Source organism: Oryzias latipes, chromosome 18 (assembly GCF_053564925.1).
Source record: "Oryzias latipes strain Hd-rR chromosome 18, Olatipes_Hd-rR_3.1".
NCBI lineage: Eukaryota > Metazoa > Chordata > Actinopteri > Beloniformes > Adrianichthyidae > Oryzias > Oryzias latipes.
Genome location: NC_136254.1, coordinates 16138917 through 16159981, shown reverse-complemented (window position 1 = coordinate 16159981; position 21065 = coordinate 16138917).

The window sequence follows — 21065 nt, the reverse complement described above, 5'->3', positions numbered from 1 at the left end:
AACAGCTCAGCCAATAGTCTGTGCAGCTAATTTAAGTTAAGAGTCTTTTTGGTCAGCTTTGAGTTTTTGTTTTTTTAAAGTGCCCCATGACAATTTTCTTTTAAAAATTCCCAGTGGTGTTTTAATTATGATTATGAAGTTTTTAACAAAAATCCCAGAACCTAAATGTCTTGAAAAGCTATGTTACATGTTTATCTGAAGCCACTGTTTACAAAATCTCCTCTACATGGGCGTAGATATTGGTGTTGAGCTGAGTAGCCTCACCCTTGATCCTACTGTACCTTTCTGCAAGCTGCGTCTTGCATGACTGAAGAGCTTGACACGAGGGGGGGGCATAACTGACTGTCTCTTTTCTCAATGGTATCTTTAGCGATAAAGAAATGGTGGAAAGTGAAATCTTTTTGGTTTCAAATTGACGCTTTGAAGACAAAACTAATTGCATGTACCAGACCCTGCTGTTATATTATATTAATAAAAATATACACGAAAGAAGAACTTTGATAAACCCATGAAAAATGCTTTGAATTACACTATAATTCAGGCTACATTGCATCAGCAAGCAGCTCAGACTGTGGCTTTTAATTGATTTGATGCTAGCACATGCAGATTCTTGAATTCATTTGCACAACAAATAAAATGAAATCCCATAAAGAAAGTGACTATTTGCACATAATCTTCGAAATACATGCGGCCAGTGCTGAACCTTTTTCTTGGCCCCACGGACACAGTGGAAGGTTTTAGTTTAGGATTACGGGTTAGGGCTGAAATGCATTGACACCAAACGCAGGGCAGCTAGTATATTGTTGAGTCAATGGTACAGACGCGATCTGGGGTCCTGCTGTGCAATTTGAGTGACGGGGACCATGTGAAGATCTGGCAGCACCGGGAATTGAGCAGTGAACAGTTTCTTAACCCGCTGTATCCCTTTCAGTGCAGCAGGATTTCCGGAGCCCATTCCGGTTACTGTTGGCCGAAGGCAGGTACACCAATACTTTTGGACAGTATGTCGCAGGGCCGATGGAGCTGGAGGTGGAGCAATTGCAATCGCTTTGCTAGCTCCCAGGAGCTGAGGTGGCAGCCTGATAGAGAACCGGTGTGGGATGGGGAGCCAGCCTGCTCAGCCTCCTGAAATGTATGATATTTTTCTTATTTTCATCGGGGCAATGATAAAAAGGTCCCCTGATTTTATTCTTGTTTTTATTTTTAACCTCTCTTGTTAATGCAGGACAGCAAGCCTTCAAACTTGGTCAGAGAGAAAACACAAATGCAAATGCATTTGGGACTTTAAGTTTAATTTTAAACACGTACGGCCAACAACAACATCCACCCTTGGACTCACTTAAAATATGTGAGAGCAACACATCAATGTGCCATCTTCTCTTCTCCCGCACCTGAGCTTCAGCATGCACTCTTGGGCCGTTGTGACATTGATTCAAATAGAGCCTCTTTGCAACAGTTCGATTGACAGCGATTTGAAAAGAGAAATACTCAGAAATGCAAAAATGAAATGATTTCGAATTACATTTGTTCTCTTTCATGAGAAAAATGCCATATATGTCAAAAACTCAAAAACATGATTTTCATTGGAGGGGGACTTTAAAGAAAAGAAACCAAAGTAACTAGAAATGAACCAACAGCCTTCAAAAGAAATATTTCCAGGTATCTGCTCATTCCTTAAACTAAACAAGTTTGTCATGAATGCAAGGAGAAAAAAAGGAATAAATAGTGGAAGTAACGTAAAAATAAAGTATTATGAAGACTATAGTCTAAATATTTTTTTTGTTTTAGAACTTTCAAACGGTTAAATCTGTGTTACATCCTGACTCTTGTGTCCAAATCGGCTTAGTTACAGTAAACAAATGAAGTACTTCTCTTTTTTGGTTTGAAGATTTGGTTAATGTTCTGCATCAGAGTTGTTGGCGTGGAGAGTGCTTCTCTCCTTGCTCTAAAAATAAAGCCTGGCTTTCTTTGCTTTCCTGCTTTGTGGCTGAAACAGGGGTCGATCTGCCCTTGTGACCAATTTTTTTTTTTTTTTTTTTTTTTTTTGTGACCAATTTAATGAGGGACACCAGGTCAGTGCTACAATACAGGCAGAGTATAGGGCAGGGGTGGGCAAACTAGGGCCCGCGGGGTGGATCCGGCCCGCCTCCATGTTTGGTCCGGCCCACTGAATAATATCAGAGACCCCTGTTTTTTATTTTTATCTGGCCACACGATCAAGACCCGCATAGAACGTTACATTTTATTGCAGTCTTCTGCAGTCTGTGCTCCAACCTGAAACTCTCTAAAATCCCTGTCAAAAAGAACAGAAGACAGTCTTCCCTTTATATGTTGCAATTCATCTTTCCCGGTTTAGCTCATTCTTTTAGAGCGATTATGCTGCTTTTTTTTAAACAGTGGAACCTGTTCTGTGTCCTGATTGGCTGGAGACCTTGTCAATCAATCTTTTCCTTGTCGCGTCTCCTGTACAGAAACGCAGAGCTCTTTAGATCTACAGAAATCTGTGATCACGATCAGATCTTTGTTTTCGTTCTAAGATCCTGGACCTAATTTCAATGAAAGTTTGAGAATTGAACAAGAGAGAAAAGGGTGAAAATGTTCATGTCTGACTGAAAAAAGTGTACAGAGTGAACAGTGAGGAGTTTTACTGCCATAAACGTCTGTAATCAAGCTCCGTGGATTTCACTGATCACGGTTATTTTTAGAGCCTAAAGGCCTGTTCACACCGGGACGAATTTCGCCGGCGATTTTCGCCGACGTTTAACGCCTCGTGACTAAACAAAGGGCACCAACGAGAGTGTGCACACCGACGCGAAAAAACGCCACGCGTTAAAGCGTCAAAAAAAAAAAACGCCTCAGGTTCGTTTTTTTTTTTCGACGCGTCGCGTCGAAATCTACTCGACCAATGAGAATGGCGCTTTTGCTCACGTGTCTGGAGCTTCTGAAGTTACAGTAAAACACAACTTGGGGGCGCTCAAACACAAAACTGCCTTGCTGAGCACACATACCAGCGAAGAAGATAGACGCCAAGTAGCGTCTACACAGCCGCGAAGCAATAATGACGGACATTCTAAAATATCCCCGAACCAAGTACCAGTTGGAGCTACTGGTGCTTGAAATATTCATGTTTTCTTTGTTTGATTCTGACAAGCGTGTAAATACTTGCTCTCTTCTTCTGAGTGAAAAGCGACTTTAAGAAGCGTAAAGTTGCGCAGCGCCACCTTGTGTACAGGAGTATTTCTGTTTTACATTAAGCGCCATCTAATGTCAGGGAATGAAATTGCATGTTCACTCCACTCATCGTCAGCGAAAATCGCCTGGGTGTGAACACAAAAAACGTGGCGAAAAACGCTGGCGAATAACGCCTGGCGAATATTCGTCCCGGTGTGTACGGGCCTTAACTCCTGCAATAAACGAAGACGGGAGAGGATCCACTATTTAGTGTTTTTTCTTTTTAATGTATCAGTATATTTTTTCCTGACTTTTTTGTCTTTGAAAATCAGTTATTTGGTCATCTTTTGTGTTTTAAAAATAGTGTTATTTATTTTATTAAAAGGATCGTGAATTAACACAACTTTATTATAGGGCTTAAAAAAAAAGAAAGAAAGGCTGATTTTAAGAAAAAGAATTATTGTGGCCCTCACAAGAAAAAGTTTGGGGAATCCGCTCTAGCATCCATGTTGTGTTGGAAGATTTGTTGTTTTTCATTCAAATAAACTTCATTCAAACACCACATGAAGCATTTTTCTTAGTTTTACACGAGGTACATCAAGCCGTTGGTGCAATTGGCTCTAAAAAGAGAAAAAAAGTTTTAACCTAAAAACTTTAAAATGCTCTATAATATATAATTTTCAATCCAAATGTTTTCATCCAGATTCCATGTTGTTTCTTTCTCACTCTATGCATCTGCTCCTGGTCCGGCGCTTCCATCCAATTTTAGAACCCTATGTGGCCCGCGAGTCAAAATAATTGCCCACCCCTGGTATAGGGCCTCATTTATTAGTCTGAATAAAACCTCTTCTGTTTAACAGAGATCTCATCAAATCTGTCTTTCCCAAGCACGTTTCCCCCCTGCACTCCTTTCTCCCTCTTAAACTCACTTTTTGCACCTCGATTGTTTTTCACTTTAGCTATTTTCCTTCCCAACCTCTCTTTGTCACATTTTCATTCCAATTTGCCGACACTTCTGAACTCCCCACCCCATCTCTCCTCTGTAAATCTGCTGTGATCACCGCCCTAGTGGTTAGGTTTCACTGTCCGGCATTCTTTGGGTGTATCAGTAGATCTGTGTGTGCCAAACGAACCCCCCTCCCTCTGGCTCAGGTGTCGTTCGTCCGAACAGAGAGCTGAGCTCTTAGGCCCCGACATGAGACAAAGGCTCTGAGCAGTTACACATGCAATGCATAAATTAGTCACCGCTGTGTGGGCAGCAACTCCGAGCCTCGGCAGGAAGAAAAAAAGATCCCCTCGGCTCTCACAGAAAAAGCAGCACATACATGTCTGTCTCAGGGCCCTTGCCGCCTGTGATTGCAGTACTTAGGATGGGGTGAAGGTTCAAAGCCAATAAGCCATCAAATACAGAAGGGACTGTGTTTTTGCTGCAGAGCTACGCAATGGTCTGTGTCAAACATCAGCCACCAGCTGTCTTTCTGATGTAACGAGTGACGTGAGTTTCTGGCACACCATGTGTGGCTGATGTGCACAAACTTGATTTCCAAAATGGCAGCTGGATGTTAAGCAACAGTGGGATATATCTGTGCATTCAAAAAGCATACTCTTTTTCATACTGTAAAAGAACGAAAACTATATAAAAAAAAAAAGATTAGCACTTTTATTTGGTACTTCTTTGAGCTTTCCAAAAGCTAGTATTCCTTTCAGCAGCTTAGCAGTGCGCTCATCTATATTGAACTCAGCATTTTTAATCTGTAGATCAACCTCCCAATCACACATGTTGGGAAAATGAATTGACGTGAACTCCTGGAAGCAATCTACATTAATGGGTGTAACATTTGTGCCAATTCAGTTGTAGCTTCAATCTGCCTCCACTTATCCCCACATTGTACAACACGTGTGGTTGCTGCACACATGCCTTCACAGAAGTCAGCCTTGTAAAACATTGTATGAGGTATGTTGACATGCACAAAGTGATTCATTTATTCCATATAAGTTTAATTTTACTACCAAGATATTTTCAAACTATAAGGTTACAATTGAGAAAATATTCCAAACAAAACAAATTGGTTTTACCAAAAATCTATTTCATAACCTTCATTTTAAAAAACTTTTATGATTGTAAATATTTCCTTAAAAATGAAGGCATTTGACAATTAAAATGGATTAACAAAAATGCTTTTTCATTTTAACAATGTAACTGCATCAACTGACTTAAAAATAAAAATAGAAATCAATCCTCCAAAATGCTTCATTTTCTTCTTCAAAACTGCTCATTCTGTGACATAATTAAAACAATAATGCGCAGAGGGGATTGCATTTTTGTTTTCACATTCACCGCGCAAAAACTGTCGCATAAATCCATTGCAATCTGTTGTTCCAGGGGGGAAGGCGGGGCGATGACGTCAGTGCTCACTCACACTGTGGTGGCGCTCCAGATGAGGCTTTGGAGCGTGTCGTGAACAGGATTGGCTGCTCCGCGCGAGCGAAACATGTCTCTGGGCAGTGCAACCGGACTCATAGCTTTGTGTTTGCGAGCAGGGGAGGGTACTTTTTTTTTTTTCTGTTTGCTCCGGAGGACTGCAATTCGTGGAACAGAGAGTGCACAGAGCCGGAGCCCCCCCCCAGGCAGGGACACGCCCCACCCCAAGGCGCTGCGGGCCTATGCCCAATGCCCCGACTGCTCGCCCAGACAAGAGGCACGCCACTGCTCGGGAGCCCTGAGCCCCCACCCGCACACCTGCAACCTGCTTGTCTAAAGCGAACAAAGCCTGATTCGAGGGGGGGTCTATTTAATCTTATTTATCTATTTCCTCAATTGTTTTATTTTACTCTATTTTATTTTATTTATTTATTTTCCTCCTACCGATTGATATTTGTCTTTACATATTTATCTATAAATATGTTTTATGATTTATCTTGTTCTGTCCCCTGGGGGACAAGACAGCAGGAGTCCCCTGCTCCGCCCGCACCCCACCCAACACCCTCTCCCCGGCAGTGATCCCAACCCAGATGGCGGAGCCCCCAGACCTCTGCCCCGGAGAACCCCTGGAGCCCCAACCCAGACCAGACCACCGCACCCCCACCAGCAGGCCCCGGAGAGAAGCACATAGGCCACCAACCCCCAGGTGAAGGTGATAATTAGAGGGGACGAGAGGGACTGAAGTTCTATATTGTTTTTGTTCGCTGTTCATGTTAACTCCAAGCTGATATGATCCAAACGTAGGTTCTGGTACTGATTATAACTGATGCTGTTTTACTCTTCCAATGAACTTAATCGTTTTTTTAGCAATGCAAAGAGCAGTAAAGATGTCGGATTTCGATCTTTCCTCTATACTGACGGCCCTCATATCACCAAGTACACAGAGAGATGGAAAGCTGTGAAAGGAGTCTCAAACCAGGTTGACAGATCAACACACACCTTCTGCCAAAAACATGAGACGTGCAGAACCACGGTGCATGCAGATAATTATCCGGGGTAGTATCTGATTCACTGAGACCCATCTTGAACATCCTTTGTCCTGTGTAGTGAGTCCTATAAAGAGTTTTAAACTGCATCAGCTGCAGATTTGGACTTTTGGTTAGTCTAAAGGCCCGTACACACCGGGACGAATATTCGCCAGGCGTTATTCGCCAGCGTTTTTTGCCACATTTTTGGGTTCACACCCAGGCGATTTTCGCTGACGATGAGCCGAGCGAGCATGCAATTTCATTCCCTGACATTAGATGGCGCTTAATGTAAAACAGAAATACTCCTGTACACAAGGTGGCGCTGCGCAACTTTACGCTTCTTAAAGTCACTTTTCACTCAGAAGAAGAAAGCAAGTATTTACGCACTTGTCAAAATCATACAAAGAAAACATGAATATTTCAAGCACCAGTAGCTCCAACTGGTGCTTGGTTCGGGGATATTTTAGAATGTCCGTCATTATTTCTTCGCGGCTGTGTAGATGCAACTCGGCGTCTATCTTCTTCGCTGGTATGTGTGCTCAGCAAGGCAGTTTTGTGTTTGAGCGCCCCCAAGTTGTGTTTTACTGTAACTTCAGAGGCTCCAGACACGTGTGCAAAAGCGCCGTTCTCATTGGTCGAATGGATTTCGATGCGACGCGTCAAAAAAAAAAAACGAACCCGAGGCGTTTGTTTTTTTTGACGCTTTGACGCGTGGCGTTTTTTCGCGTCGGTGTGCACACTCCCATTGGTGCCCTTTGTTTAGTCACGAGGCGTTAAACGTCGGCGAAAATCGCGCGCGAAATTCGTCCCGGTGTGTACGGGCCTTAAAAGGGTTAGAGCAAATCTGTGACTAAAAAGAGTCGTCTGTACAAATACCCAAGTCTGAATACCACTTCTTTGTTGGCAATGTAACTTGGTTTCCAATGTTACTTATACATATATGTATTTTAGACAGAATTTTGTATGATGTTAGTTTCAGAAATATATTCATTTTATCAGGGAGTGTGAAATTTATCTGACTCAGATTTAACCTTGCCCTTATTATGGATTTCAGTTGCTGGTGTTCTAAAAAAAACTGTCCTAGTTTTCAAAAGATACAAATGTTTTATCTTGAATTATATGTTCTAGATGTGTAATTCCGTTGGCCCTCCAGGTTGGAAAGTTAAGCATTTTCTTGCTCATCAGGATGTCAGGATCGTTCTAAAGGTGTCAGTTTGCACAGTGAGAGAGAAGAGTTATTCATCTGAAGTCCGTGCATTGAAGTTGGAGTGGAGGCAGCTTGCGCCTTCCCCACAACTAACCGCTCGAAACACTCATCAATATAACTCTTGTAATCTTCCAAAGCCTCCAGACTCAAGTATTTCAAGTATGTTGGTAAGCTAGTTTTACCTGAGCGACACCAGTTTGGTAGCGCAGCGGTCTCGCAGCACTTCTTGTTCACTCACATGACATGAGACCTTCCTTCACACAGTCCTGAGGAGCCGTGTAAACAATCATGTGGTTTTGTATTACCAGTCGTGTCCAGACAAAATAAAGGCTGATGTTATTCCCACATATTCACATGCAGCCAAGATGCACGTTGTGGCATTGCCCGTACGGATTTTAAGTACATCCATAGTTAAAGGTCGCTATGTATTAGCCTAATCCTAACCCTTCTTCCGGGTCCATGCGACCAGTGCTTTATTCTTTTTTTTGTTTTTTGTTTTTTTTTTTTTTACCTTGTCCTGTCCAACAGCTGGGCAAACAGATGAGAGCTGAAGGCCTCTTGTGTTGGACATATTTTACTTTAACAAGAGGGGTTATTAATCTTCAGACAAACCAAAGGTATGTCTGAATAAACCCCTTTTGTAATTGAGGCCAAACTTTATTAATTTCAAACATGTTTGAAGATATTTGGTGTTGGACCGGACGGAAAAGGAAAGAGGGGAAGAAGAGAGAGGGACGTTAGAGAGGGGGGGGGAAGGAGGGTGATAGTAGGAGGGGAAGGGGGATAAGACCATGAAGCAGCATAAAGCAACAAGTTTACTGGTTGTTAATCACCATGGTAAGGCTCAAATGCAGTACAAAAAGGGCGGAGCCTGTCCACACACACACCCAAGTGTCAAACACACCTGCTAGCTGCAAAAATGTCCATCTGTCGACATGTACACAAAACAGATAGTGCTCACACGCATACTTATGCCTTAAAACCAACTAGTGTGAAACATTTCAGTCATTCAGTCACGCAAACCGCCAGTACAAAGGTGAGCCAACACCCGTGCTCAGGTGAGTGCTCATGTTCTTCTAAAATGGATGGTGGAATGTGTAAAGAAGGAGGGAGAGCGCCCAGCCATCCCCACCCCAAGACCCCCACCGCAGCAGCAGCAGCGGCAGCCGGAATCCCCCCCACGCCACATGGAAACCGGCAGGAAACAACCGCCGCACGGGCGACCAAGCCCGCCACCCAGGCCAGGGCCAGCAGGACCGCCGCAAGGCCCCCAGAGCCAGAGAGCAGGGAGGCACGGAGGGAAAGAGAGGGCCGCCCCAGCCCAACCAGGAGAACAGCCCCCCCGCCGCGCCGGGAGAACCCAACGCAGGGCCCCACCGGAGAGGGACGCCCACAGCCCCAGACGAGCACCCCACCACCACCCAGGAGTTCTGGGCATCCCCCCGCCCCAACCCCAGGTACGAGCCAGGACCCCCCAAGGGAGACCCGCTCCGCACTCCAGGCAGCCATCAAGGCAGAAGCCCGCCGCCCCCGCCCAGGAGGGGGGAACCCCGGGGAAAAAAGAGGGCCCACAAGGGGTGTTGTAAATATGGCCCGACCAGGCTCGGCCACAGTTGGAAATTTGGCGGGGCCAAGTGCTCAGGAGCAAGGACCAGAACCCACCCCCCAGGGACACCAACACCCCCGGCTCAGATGTAATGTGAACCCCCCCACCGCGCGGAGAGAGCACCGCCGGGCCCAGGAAGCCGGCACCCCGGGGACACGGCCGCCGTTGCAAAGGGGCCCGTACCCCCCACCAGGGAGGAGGCAGGGGACAGATGGTCCTAGGTCCCACCTTCCTTGCAAAATGTGTGTGCGTGTATGTGTGTTTAAGAGGGTGTGTGTGTGCATGTGTGTGTGTTTATGTTGGGATGTATATATTGAGGGGGGAGGGGTGTGTGTACTAAGGGGGGTGCAGTTAAAATTGGCGGGTAGGGCATTAAGGGGACATCTCCTGATTACTCACAGTGATGTCCCCTCACCCCCCCCACCAAGGGGCCCTAAATGTCTAAGGTGCGGTTAAAATTGGCGGGTAGGGTGCTAGGAGGACATCTGCTGCTTGCTGGCAGTGATGTCCTAGCACCCCCCCTACCAAGGGCCCTACATGTCTAAGGTGCAAATAAAACCGAAAGAGGGGGGGCCCACTCCATACGGCAACCATAGGAGGGGGGGCCACTGCCTAGTAAACCCCCCCCCCAAGGCTCATTGCAGGCTAAGCCCCCCACCCCCTCACCCTATTATGAGGTTATATGAGGAAGGGGGTAAGTTGGGGACAGCTGGTAGACTGTCCCCCGGTGGACAAACAGCTGTCCCCCCCCCCCCCCCAGCAAGGGGGCCAGGCCCACCCAGCCCAGGGGCCCCACCCCCAGAGGCGCCGACACCCCAGGCCCAGCACCACCCACCCCACACAGAGGGAGAGGAGCCAGAAAGCGCCGGCCCCCCCCGGAGCAAGCCCAGGCCCCCACCCCCAAACGCCGGCCCTAGAAGAGCTCTGGTCAGGCCTCGACGGGACCGAGGCAGCCAACCGGCCGGGGAAACCGCCGATGGCCTCAGCGGAGACCCCGACCCGTCAACCCCCCCTGCCCCGTACCAATAGTGCCCCCCCCCCTCCCCCAGAATGCCCCCCCACAGGACAGGGCCGACAAGACCCCCCACCCCACCCCACCCCAGACCCCGCAGCCGAAGCGGATGACACCCAGAGCGCCCGGGGGCCCCAAGAGGGTTGTCCCGTCCCGCCCCACAGCCAGGGAAGGGCTGATCCCAGCCCCAGGCGTAGATGGGAAGCCCATCCAGCGCCGCTGGGCCCCCCCCCCCCGAGCAGCGCCCCCCGCCAACCCCCCCCAGCACAGGCAAAGGGACCACCCCCCCAAGCCAAGCCAGAACACCACCCCCCCACCACACACCCCCACACCCAAGCCCAGAGGACCACGCAGCGCCCCAGCCCACCCCACCCCGGCGCCGGACCCGACCCCCCGACCAACGGAGCCCCCACCACCCCCCGCCAGGCACCGGAGGCCCCGGCCACCACCCCGGCCCACGGCAGAAAGTGCTTTATTCTTGGCAGCACGGATTAAAAATATTATAAGAGAATAGACCCTTAATAATGATCACGACAATAATAAAAGCACATTTAGAAGATTGTCTCCCACTCTTTCCTGCTAGTTTTGCTCTTTGAGAACAGCTGCAGCCTCCCTCAACAGCTCTAGCGCAGATTTCGCCATGCTGAACTTTCCAGCTTCTGACAAAATTTCCCAACCTCTTGGTCCACACTCTTCTATTCTTCTAACACATATGCTTCCATAGTCTGTCGCTACCCGACAGGGAGGTACATGGCTGAAGCAGCTGTTCATGTTCACTGGGGGACCTTGCAAGTGAGACTTTTTCTAGGCTCTTTTCCAGCTCTGTTATTGTTTTTTGATTCAGGCTTAAGAGACATGGAGACAACATTAGGAACTTAAAGGCAGGAAAAGACACAATAGCCATTCAAATTTTAACATGGTTGAGGTGGAGGGGGTTGTTTAAAAAGACTTTTAGAGTGCTTTAACACATGTAAAAAAGAAAAAAAATAATAAAATTAATTAATTAATAAAAAATTTTTTGCTTTTAAACTAAAAAACAAGCATAGATTTGACCTGTTCCATTAAAATATGGGGAGGGACTTTATGTAATGAGACATTACCCTGCCAGAGATGGTGGTATTGGAGTGGATGGAATATGAAATCTGTATGATATGAATCAAAATCTTCTCATTTTTTTGTTAATTTTATTTGTTTTACTGAAAAGTAAAATGAAACTGTAGGACAAAATCGTTCTCCAGTAAGGACGGATTGTGTTGTTTATTTACTAATAGATAAATGCATAAAAACTTGCCATTGTTTTGTTTTTAGGTTTAGATTGTGTCCACACAAACGATTTCAGGGCTAAAACGTCAGAGACGTCACATTCCATCTAGCATCTTCATTTTCTCTGTCTTTCTTCATCCTGTCTCCTCGGTTGTGATAGTCTTCAGTGATATTTGTCTGCAAGTTCATTAAAACCCCACCAAGTTGATTTCCATTGAAAAGATGAGAATGTTCATCAAAAGATGCTGCTGAGTTTACTAAAAAGGAGCTTTGTTTATCATAAAAGCAGTTATCACAGAAGGTCACATCTCAGAAACTTGCTTATATCTGCGTTTAGTGCCCTCCTTGAGTGTGTCATGGGACAATCAATATTAATATTAAAATCTGCCAGTCAAAATTATAACATTTGAGATTGTGTGAATAATTTGACTTAATAAAAAGAAGGAAAAAATCACCAAGAATCAGGGTGAAGAGTTTATTCAAAGAACCTCAGGGAGGATCAGATGAGACTGTCTGTGGTGCTGCAGTTTTATGAAAGGCTTTGTATGCTGCAGCATGGCTCAGCATGCCCCCTGCTGTTCACCAGCACATTCAAAGGAAGTAGTTTGATTCCAGTTTGAAAGACAAAGGAAGTTTCCTTGGAAGAGACGTGTACTGTAATAAATCTTACTGATTCTGAGTAATAAAAAGAGTTCAAATAGTTAAAATATGTTGTTTTATAGATTACCAGAAATGTTAAACTGAAGAAAAAAATCACATTAAAAATAAGCATTTCTGGCAGGCACATACACCACCATAAATAAAAAAAAGAATTTAAATTTTATTTAAGCTTTATTTAATAGGGACAGTGCACATTAATGAACATCTACCAAACAATGATAGGCGTAAACATGCTGGATTATAGCAATGATGCTAATTTGCATCCATAGTCCCTAGGCAGGAAACATAAAACAGGACAAAACAAAAGACAGAATCACAGATACAATAAGAACACAAGAAGGTGGTACATTATGAGAGTTAAAAGTCAGTGGCTACAGGACTGGTTTGCTTTCAGCCACTGCTTGAGCTGTGTTTTGAAGGTCTGTAATGTTTGACACTCCCTGATGTACAGTGGAAGACTGTTCCAGAGTTTACTGGCCTTTACAGAGAGAGCGTTTTGTCCAAACGCTGTTTTTCTGTATGGAACCTCACAGTCCCCCCGAGACGAGGCCCTAGTCCTGAGAGCGCTGTGAGCCCTTTTTAAAAAAAAGTCAGACATGGGAGGCGGAGCAAGTCCATGTAACACCTTGTACATCAAACAAGCAAATTTAAAATTTTTAAAATTCTCAAAGCTTAACAACTTGTACTTTTTCAAGATATTATAGACATGGAATGACATTGGTTTTCTATATAAGACCTTAAGGGATTTTTTATAAAGTGATTCTATGGTTTTGCTCGTATTTACACCCGCCAAGGACCAACATGTAATACAGTATTCAATATGTGATAGAATCATTGAATGCAGAAACGTTCTAGCAGCTCCAAGTGTTATGAATGGTCGTATTTTTTTAAAATTATTCAAATTGAATTTTACTGTATTCGATATTTTTTTAATATGGCTCTTGAAGCTTAGAGTTGAATCAAGAGTCACACCAAGATACTTAAATTTAGAGACAATTTCCAGTTCCTGTCCTTCCAAAAATATACCTGAATGCTTGATGTCCAATGGTTGCTTAGTGAACATCATACAAACAGTTTTAGTTGTATTTAACAATAAGCAAGATTTAGAAAGCCATTCATTTACAGGAACCAGAGCTGAGGTAAGAATAGAGGCTGCTTCTTGAATATTTTTTGTGCTAGTGAAGATGACAGCATCATCTGCATACATTTGAAATTCAACATTACCACATGTGTCCTACCTAGGACCCTTCTTTGAGCTCTTTTTTAGTGTGGGTTTTCTCTGGCCTTCTACCGCAGTCCAAACACATGCTTTAAAGGTTAACTGGTATCTCTAAACTTTCCCTTGGTGTGGCCCTGTGACAGACTGATGACCTGTCCAAAGTGTATCCCCCCTTCACACATCAACAGCTAGGTTAGGCTCCAGCAACAGAGTGACCTTGAAAGGGATAAAGTAGGTTCTGAATATGCATGGAGTGATCATGGACAGCTAGCTTAAACTATAAAGAAAAACATGAAGGCTGCACAGTGGTGCAATGGTTAGCGCTCTTGCCTCACAGCAAGAAGGCCCCGTGTTAAGTCCTGTGTAAACTTTGCATGTTTTCTTCTTTGCATGCGTGGGTGTTCTCCGGGGACTCCAGCCTACTCCCACCGTCCAAAAACATGCTTCAGAGGTTAATTGGTTACTCTAAATTGTCCCTAGGTGTGAGTGTGCATGGGTGTGTGATTTGTGGCCCTGCGACTGACTGGCGACCTGTCCTGGATCTCCTCTGCCTTTGCCCACAAATAGCTGGGATAGGCTCCAGCAGCCCCGTGACCCAGAAAGGCAAAAAACGGGTTTAGATGATGAATGAGTGAAAAATATTATATTTTATCTCTTTCTATATTCAAAGTTGTATGTATTAGATAACAAAAATAAGCAATTTTATTAAACTAAAAGTACAAACTGGTTAACAAAATATTTGTTTTTTCTTGCTGTAAGTATAGCAACTTTTCATTAGACTGCACTGAATGGTCCTAAAATCAAATTAAAAACAGACACATTACAAATATGTTTTTCTATGCTGATATTTACAATAAGGAAAAAATTGCAGTCGCAGAGAAACAGATTAAAGTCAGTACATCAGGGGTCGGCAACTTTTACCACTCAAAGAGCCATTTGGATCAGTCTGCCACAGAAATTAAATCACAGGGAGCCGCAACACCCTTTGAAAAACCCTGTGTTTCCAATGAATGGCACCATTTCACTCATTTCAAGGAAGTCATGATAACATTTAACTTACAATGGGTTCCAATGAGAACTATTTCCCGAGAGTCCACAAAACTGGCAAATATGTCATAACACTGCAGGTGGGTGGAACCCAGATGCTGTAACCCAGAACGAAGACAGGTAAGTAGTGTTTTATTCTTTCTCCTGAGGTGAGATTGATTGAGGCTGGAAGCGGTCCGGACTTGAACGTGACTTGTTGCGTGGCTGGAAGGCTTGATGCGGTTAGCGAGAGCCATGAGGTGGTCAGGTTTCTGGAGCGGCTTAGTGGAAGGTCCACGTTGACTTCACTCGTGGTAGGTTGGTGATCCTGGGATAAGGAGCATAAAGTTAGAGCGAGAATGAGGCAAAGGTTAAAGCAACAGAGCATAACTTGGACCAGGCCTAGTCACCATAAGGGGCAACGAACTGGCGTTGAACTGTGGCGTTGGGTCTCCTTTTAAGCAGCAGAGAAGGTGATGTGAGTGGAGTCAGCTGGTGGTAATCAGGAGGAGCAGAGCAGGCAGAGCTGGAGGGGGAGGAGTCTGACAGGCACCATGACAATAACCAACCTGCAGTTCATCCGCTTCTCCGATAGTTTTTTTTCAACGAACAACTTTTTTTTCTCATCTCGATCAGGATGTTTTGGGGCAGCACCTGCGTGTTTATTTTGGGATGTCTCGCCACATTTGAGACTTTGTTGTTTGGTAATTCCTCATTACATATTAATCATACTGGTAAAGTTGTTGAAAGCAAACTATTCTGCCTAGGTGCCATTAGACGTCCTGTTTTCTTCAGGAACCTCTATTTTATCCAGATTTTCCATCGTTGTCCTGCCTGGGTCGGAACATTGTTGGGATTACATGCCGGCGGGAGTCGTGGCAGTGACCTCAGTCAAGAATCACATAGAACTTTACTTAGAAAATGTCCACATTTTGATTTTATTTTTTTAACCTAGTTTAGTTTTTTTTATTATTATTTTTTTTATTATTTCTATGAACCTTTTTCTGTTTCCTGTTTGCTGACCATGGTCGTCAGCACAGGGGAGCCGCTCCAGGTTCTGACCAGCTCGCCTGGTTCCGACCAGCTCGCCTGGTTCCGACCAGCTCCTGGTTCAGACTGCTCACAAAAATACAACAACTGGTCAACAGACAGGTTCTGCATGATGAGGCTTTCACACACTTATCATTCAACCTCATTCATCATGTACTGTCTTTTATAAGAACTTTCCATCCCATAAAAAAAACTCTGGTCCACAGCCACAGACACGCCCCCTCAGCGCGTTCGCGCTGCTTTCTTCTTCCTGCCCGCTGGCACATCCCAACAGTGTTAAAGGGGGCCACAACAATCTTAGAACATAATAGTTATTTTACAAAACCACAAAGAGCCGCAGCATAGGGATAAAAGTGCTCATGCAGCTCCGGAGCTGCCCCCTGCAGTACATCCATCGCCAACTGTGTGTTTTTGTGGCATTTTTCTGGTTACAGAGGGCATAAATGAAGAAAATAAAGATTAAGGGTGTATTCACATTGGACACATTTGGTTCCCTAAAAGTTAACTAGAGTTTGTCTTCCCCTGATAATCCAGAACAAATTTTCAGTCTGAAACACTCAAGCTGACCCTGGTCCGGGCTTTATCTTTCTGACTTAACTGACTTTCTAGGTGGTCTTGGTTCATTCTAAGATTCCTCAGTCTGAATACAATCCATTCTCAGAGCAGAAAACCTGGACCAAAACGGCCACCATAGCCAGTCATTACATGATGTAAAAAGAGTCGGAGTGTAGAAACAGATTTTAACACTGCTAAAAACACTTTTTACATGCTTTTCTGTAGTGTTACGCTGCATCCGCTGCATCCACTGCTGTGACATCATCCTAAAAGTACATTGTAGTTACTTAACAAAATTATTCATTTTCTTTCGTTTTGTCCCTTTCGGGGTCACGGGGCTGCCAGAGCCTAACCTGGCCACTTGTGGGCGAAGGCAGGGGACATCCTGGACAGCTCACCAGTCTGTCGCAGGATCACGTATCACACACCCATGCACTCTCACATTCACACCTATGGACAATTTAGATCAGGGGTGTCAAACTCATTTTGGTTCGGGGGCCACGTCTGATCTCAAGTGGGCCGGACCAGTAACGTAAAAGCAAAATAACAGCTTTGTTTTAGTTTTTTTACTCAGTTGGAAAAAATGCCTCAACCAGCATAGGAGCCTAAGCACTTGGGGGCCAATGGATCTCGAATAAAATTAATTTCAATTAAAAAAAAGTTGGTCTATTTAATTTTATACAGACTGAATATTTTACATCTGACACTGAAGCAATCCAGAAACTTTTATTTATGGTAAGTCTCTTAGTGGTGATGAATATATTCTTTGAGCACTGTGACCTGTTGATGACATACTAAGCATTTGGGTTTTGCATTCAGCTTCGTGAAAGAAAAAGAAAACTGTCCATTTTCCTGGAAAGCTCTTCACTCCACTTCACTTTTTGACAACATTTTGGTCATTAGTGTGTCGCTACTGATCATCGTTATAACAATATAACAACGGTAAGGCTCATAGGGAACCAAAGTGCATTTTACCCAGACACAGACCTGTTAGGTTTCACTTTTGGCATATGCAGAGATATGCTGTTTCACCTGTTTTGCCTTTCCTTTGCTCCCCCTAGTGGCGGAATTGCGCATTTCGTTTATTTCTTTAAAAAATCATAACTCACCACAGGAATGGACTAGAAACTTGTTTCCTTTTTTAAACATCCTTGTGCTTTTTACTCTTCATGTGTGGGCCAGACTTAACAACCTGGCGGGCCGGATACGGCCCACGAGCCGTATGTTTGACACCCCTGATTTAGATTAATCAATTAACGTATGGGAGGAAGCTGGAGTCCACGGAGAAAACCCACACATACACGGGGAGAACATGCAAACTCCACAGAATTATCTCAAAAACAATGCCATAATCCCACAACGATGTAACACAGCAACTCTTTGAAATGTGGTTGGATGAATGCAGGCTGATTAAAACAACTTTTAACACGATTGCTTCTCACCGTTTTCCCAACAATCTATATGTCATAAATTCTTATCAGCGTGCCTTCTTAGCTGTCTTCCTGCCAATAACCTCCCTGCAGCATGCCTCAGCCACACCAAACCAGCAAGTTAAAATTGTGGAGCCTGATGTTGGATAGTGTAGCTGGGAAACTTCCTGATGATGTGGCAATGGGAGGAGCTGAAGAAGTCGCGGATGACTCGGAAAGGGAGGAGCATGAACAACTTCCTGAACACCTCCATCTGGAGAAGATGGAGGGGGAAGACAAAGTTTATTCTTATGTTGGACTATTGTTTGTATTTTTTTGGATATATTAAACTTGTTTTGAAGTATAAGTTCAGTTTCTTGGTTAAAGCATTAAATTACTGGGGCTTGTTTCAGAAAGGAGGTTAAGTGTAAACTCTGATTGCGTTAACCCTGAAATCAGGGAAACCCTGGGTTTTCCGTTTCAGAATGTGAGGTTTGTTAAACCAGAGAAAGCAGAGTAAGTCAAACCCGTTTCTGAAAGAGAGGTAACTTATACTCGGAGTCAGTGTCCATGGTTACTTACGCTGTGAACCTAACCTGGTCGGGAACAGGTTTTATTCCCTAAACTCAAGGTTTCTGCCGGTCCCCTCCCCTTTTTAAAAACGAAGCGGTACTTTTTGCTTTAACCTTCATTGCCCAAATTTCCGTCACACAGAGACAAGTGACAAGAATGGCTTGTCCTTTTTTGGAGGACCCAATAGACGAGGAGGCTGCATTAATTCGTAGAGAATTACATTTACGTCGTGCGAGGATTTTGAGACCTAGACTCGATTTTTTTGTAATTTCCCCATACGTTTTTGTTTGAGCGTTACCGTTTTTCGTTGCAGTCAATTACAAATATACAATGAAAACAACATTAGATATGTATTGCTATGTAGATGTTTCATATGTCAAATATTGTCAACAAAGCTTACATCCATGACATGCTCAAATTTGACCTGATTGAATTATGTTTTTATACTTCATTTTAGCTGCTGCCATGTTCTTTTAATTCCTGCAGGATTGCATCTACATGAAAATGAAATCAGGGACATTGAATTAGATTAATGTAACAATTACTTTTAGGAAACACAATTTGCTAAAACTGCTTACTTTCTTTATCCCATATAAACCTATACCACTTGATCAATACAAGGGTAGACAAAAGTTCACTTTTAAAAACACAATTGCATGTATTAATATTAAACTGACCAACGTTTGCAAGAGGGGAAAGTTAACAAAAAAGTCCTCTAAACATTACCGACGTTAACTGCATTTTTCCCCCAGATTGGTTCTGTACACTATGCAGCATTTCATGCAATTACACCAGGAATAACACTTCAAAAGTACACCTAAATATCGCCATTTTTTAATTTCACACCTTACGGTACTTAGAAAGTTATTACAGCCAATATTTTATAACAATGATTTAAATGCAAACTTGCGCATTAACTGGAGCAGCTATGTTTACCCACGCTAACTGTCTCTGTTTTGCAGATGCAGCGGTGTTGCTTTTCTTCTGGAATATGTGCTCATATTCACTGTAACTCTGCAGCAGCACGTCAAGTTCAGCTGGCGAAACATATGCAGACCTCTTTTTTTCCACGGTTGCCATGGTGACTCGCAATATCTGCGCTCCATTGATAATGGCTTCTTAGACTCCGAATCAGTCCACTCAGAATTGATTGACCTAACTCCGATCAGCTTCTCTGAAACAGAAAACTCAAAGTTGTTAATCTCTCGATTGACCAACTCAGAGTTCAGGTTTAACCTCAGAGTTGGTTGAACCTCCTTTCTGAAACAGGCCCCTGGTAATTTACTACTTTAGTCAATATTTTGGTTTTGATTGTGTCACGGTGCCTGTCAGACTCCTCCCCCTCCAGCTCTGCCTGCTTTGCTCCTCCTAATTACAACCAGCTGACTTCACTCACCTCATCTACCCTGCTGTAGTACCCTGCAGTTTGTGCTCTTCAAACTCTTGTCTTGTTCACAGCCTCGAACTTATTCTTGCTCTTTGTCTCAGGATAACCAACACCTCACGAGTGACGTCAGCGTGACCTTCCCTTTTGCTGCTCTAAGAAAGACTTCACGGCTCTCATTTACCGCGCTAAGCCCTCGAGCCAAGCCACCAGCCGCCATCAAGTCCGGACCTCCTCCAGCTACTACAACCATCATCCTTGGAGAAACATTAAACCTTTTCTCGCCAAATTACTCACCTGTCTTCCTTCTGGGTTACAGCATCTGGATCCTCAGGTCTTGAGCATCATGACAGATTGTTTTGTATTTGTAGTTCCTTCCCTATTGGGTCATTGGTCTGATCAGCCAGTATAAAATCTCCCTAATGTTTCCTCTTTAGTTTAGGTTAAGTTGGTTTGAGCTTTTGTTAATGATTCATTGTTACATTTTTGTTACGTTGACTCCATTTTAATTTAAGCCCATGTCATTTTTGTGTTGAGTAGAATAAAAATCCCTGATTTGAAGATCTTTTTGTCCTGTGGCTCAATTTCTGCCAAGCAGACCCTGACACTACCTTACCTAATTTACCCATGAGGGATTAATAAAGTATCATTCATTCATCTGGAACTGGAAGGTCTCCTTGACGCAGTCTGAATACAGACCAAACACAAGGTTCAGGACTCGATCCAGACCAAATTTAGCAGACTTTCAGTCTGAATGCACCAAAGCAGACCCTGGTCTGGATCCAGGAACAGCTCTTGGACCCATCTTTCAAGGTGGTCTCTGTTCATTTCTGATTGGACAGAGGTCCGGATTGCTCTGAGTTTCCTCAGTCTTAATAGGATCTGTGCCACCATAGTTGGGCATTATTCGATTTGATTTTATTTGAAATGGTTTATTTTAAACAATCACAGAAGAATGCACAAAACAATACAATAAGCCTTCATACATTCAAAGACGTATTAAACTTAGGATTAGATGTTAAATCAAAGATTGCTTGGAAGGAAGCAAATTTATATAATCTCCCCCCTGTTTTACCGTAACCATTTTATTGCATGCTCATAACTTTTCATCTGTTATCAAAGCCTTACCAACAAAGTTTCAGGTCATTACGTCATTACATCCTTAAATCACATGACAATGATGAATTACTTCATACTTGTGTATAGTAGTTATAACTATTATGGGATGTAAATAAAGTAGGAAGGTAGCAACCATGGCAATGACACAGCAACTCATTGAAACATGGTTGACTGAAATCAGGCTCATTAAAATAAATTATACACATCACTTCTCGCTGTTTTCACAACAATCTATAAATCAAAAACAATTATCAGCCCAGAGGTACTTGCAGTGAGGTTTACCCCTTATGAGGCACTGACATTGTCAGATTAACAAACAAATGAACTCTACAGCGTAGCTTATGATTGGCAACATTAAGGG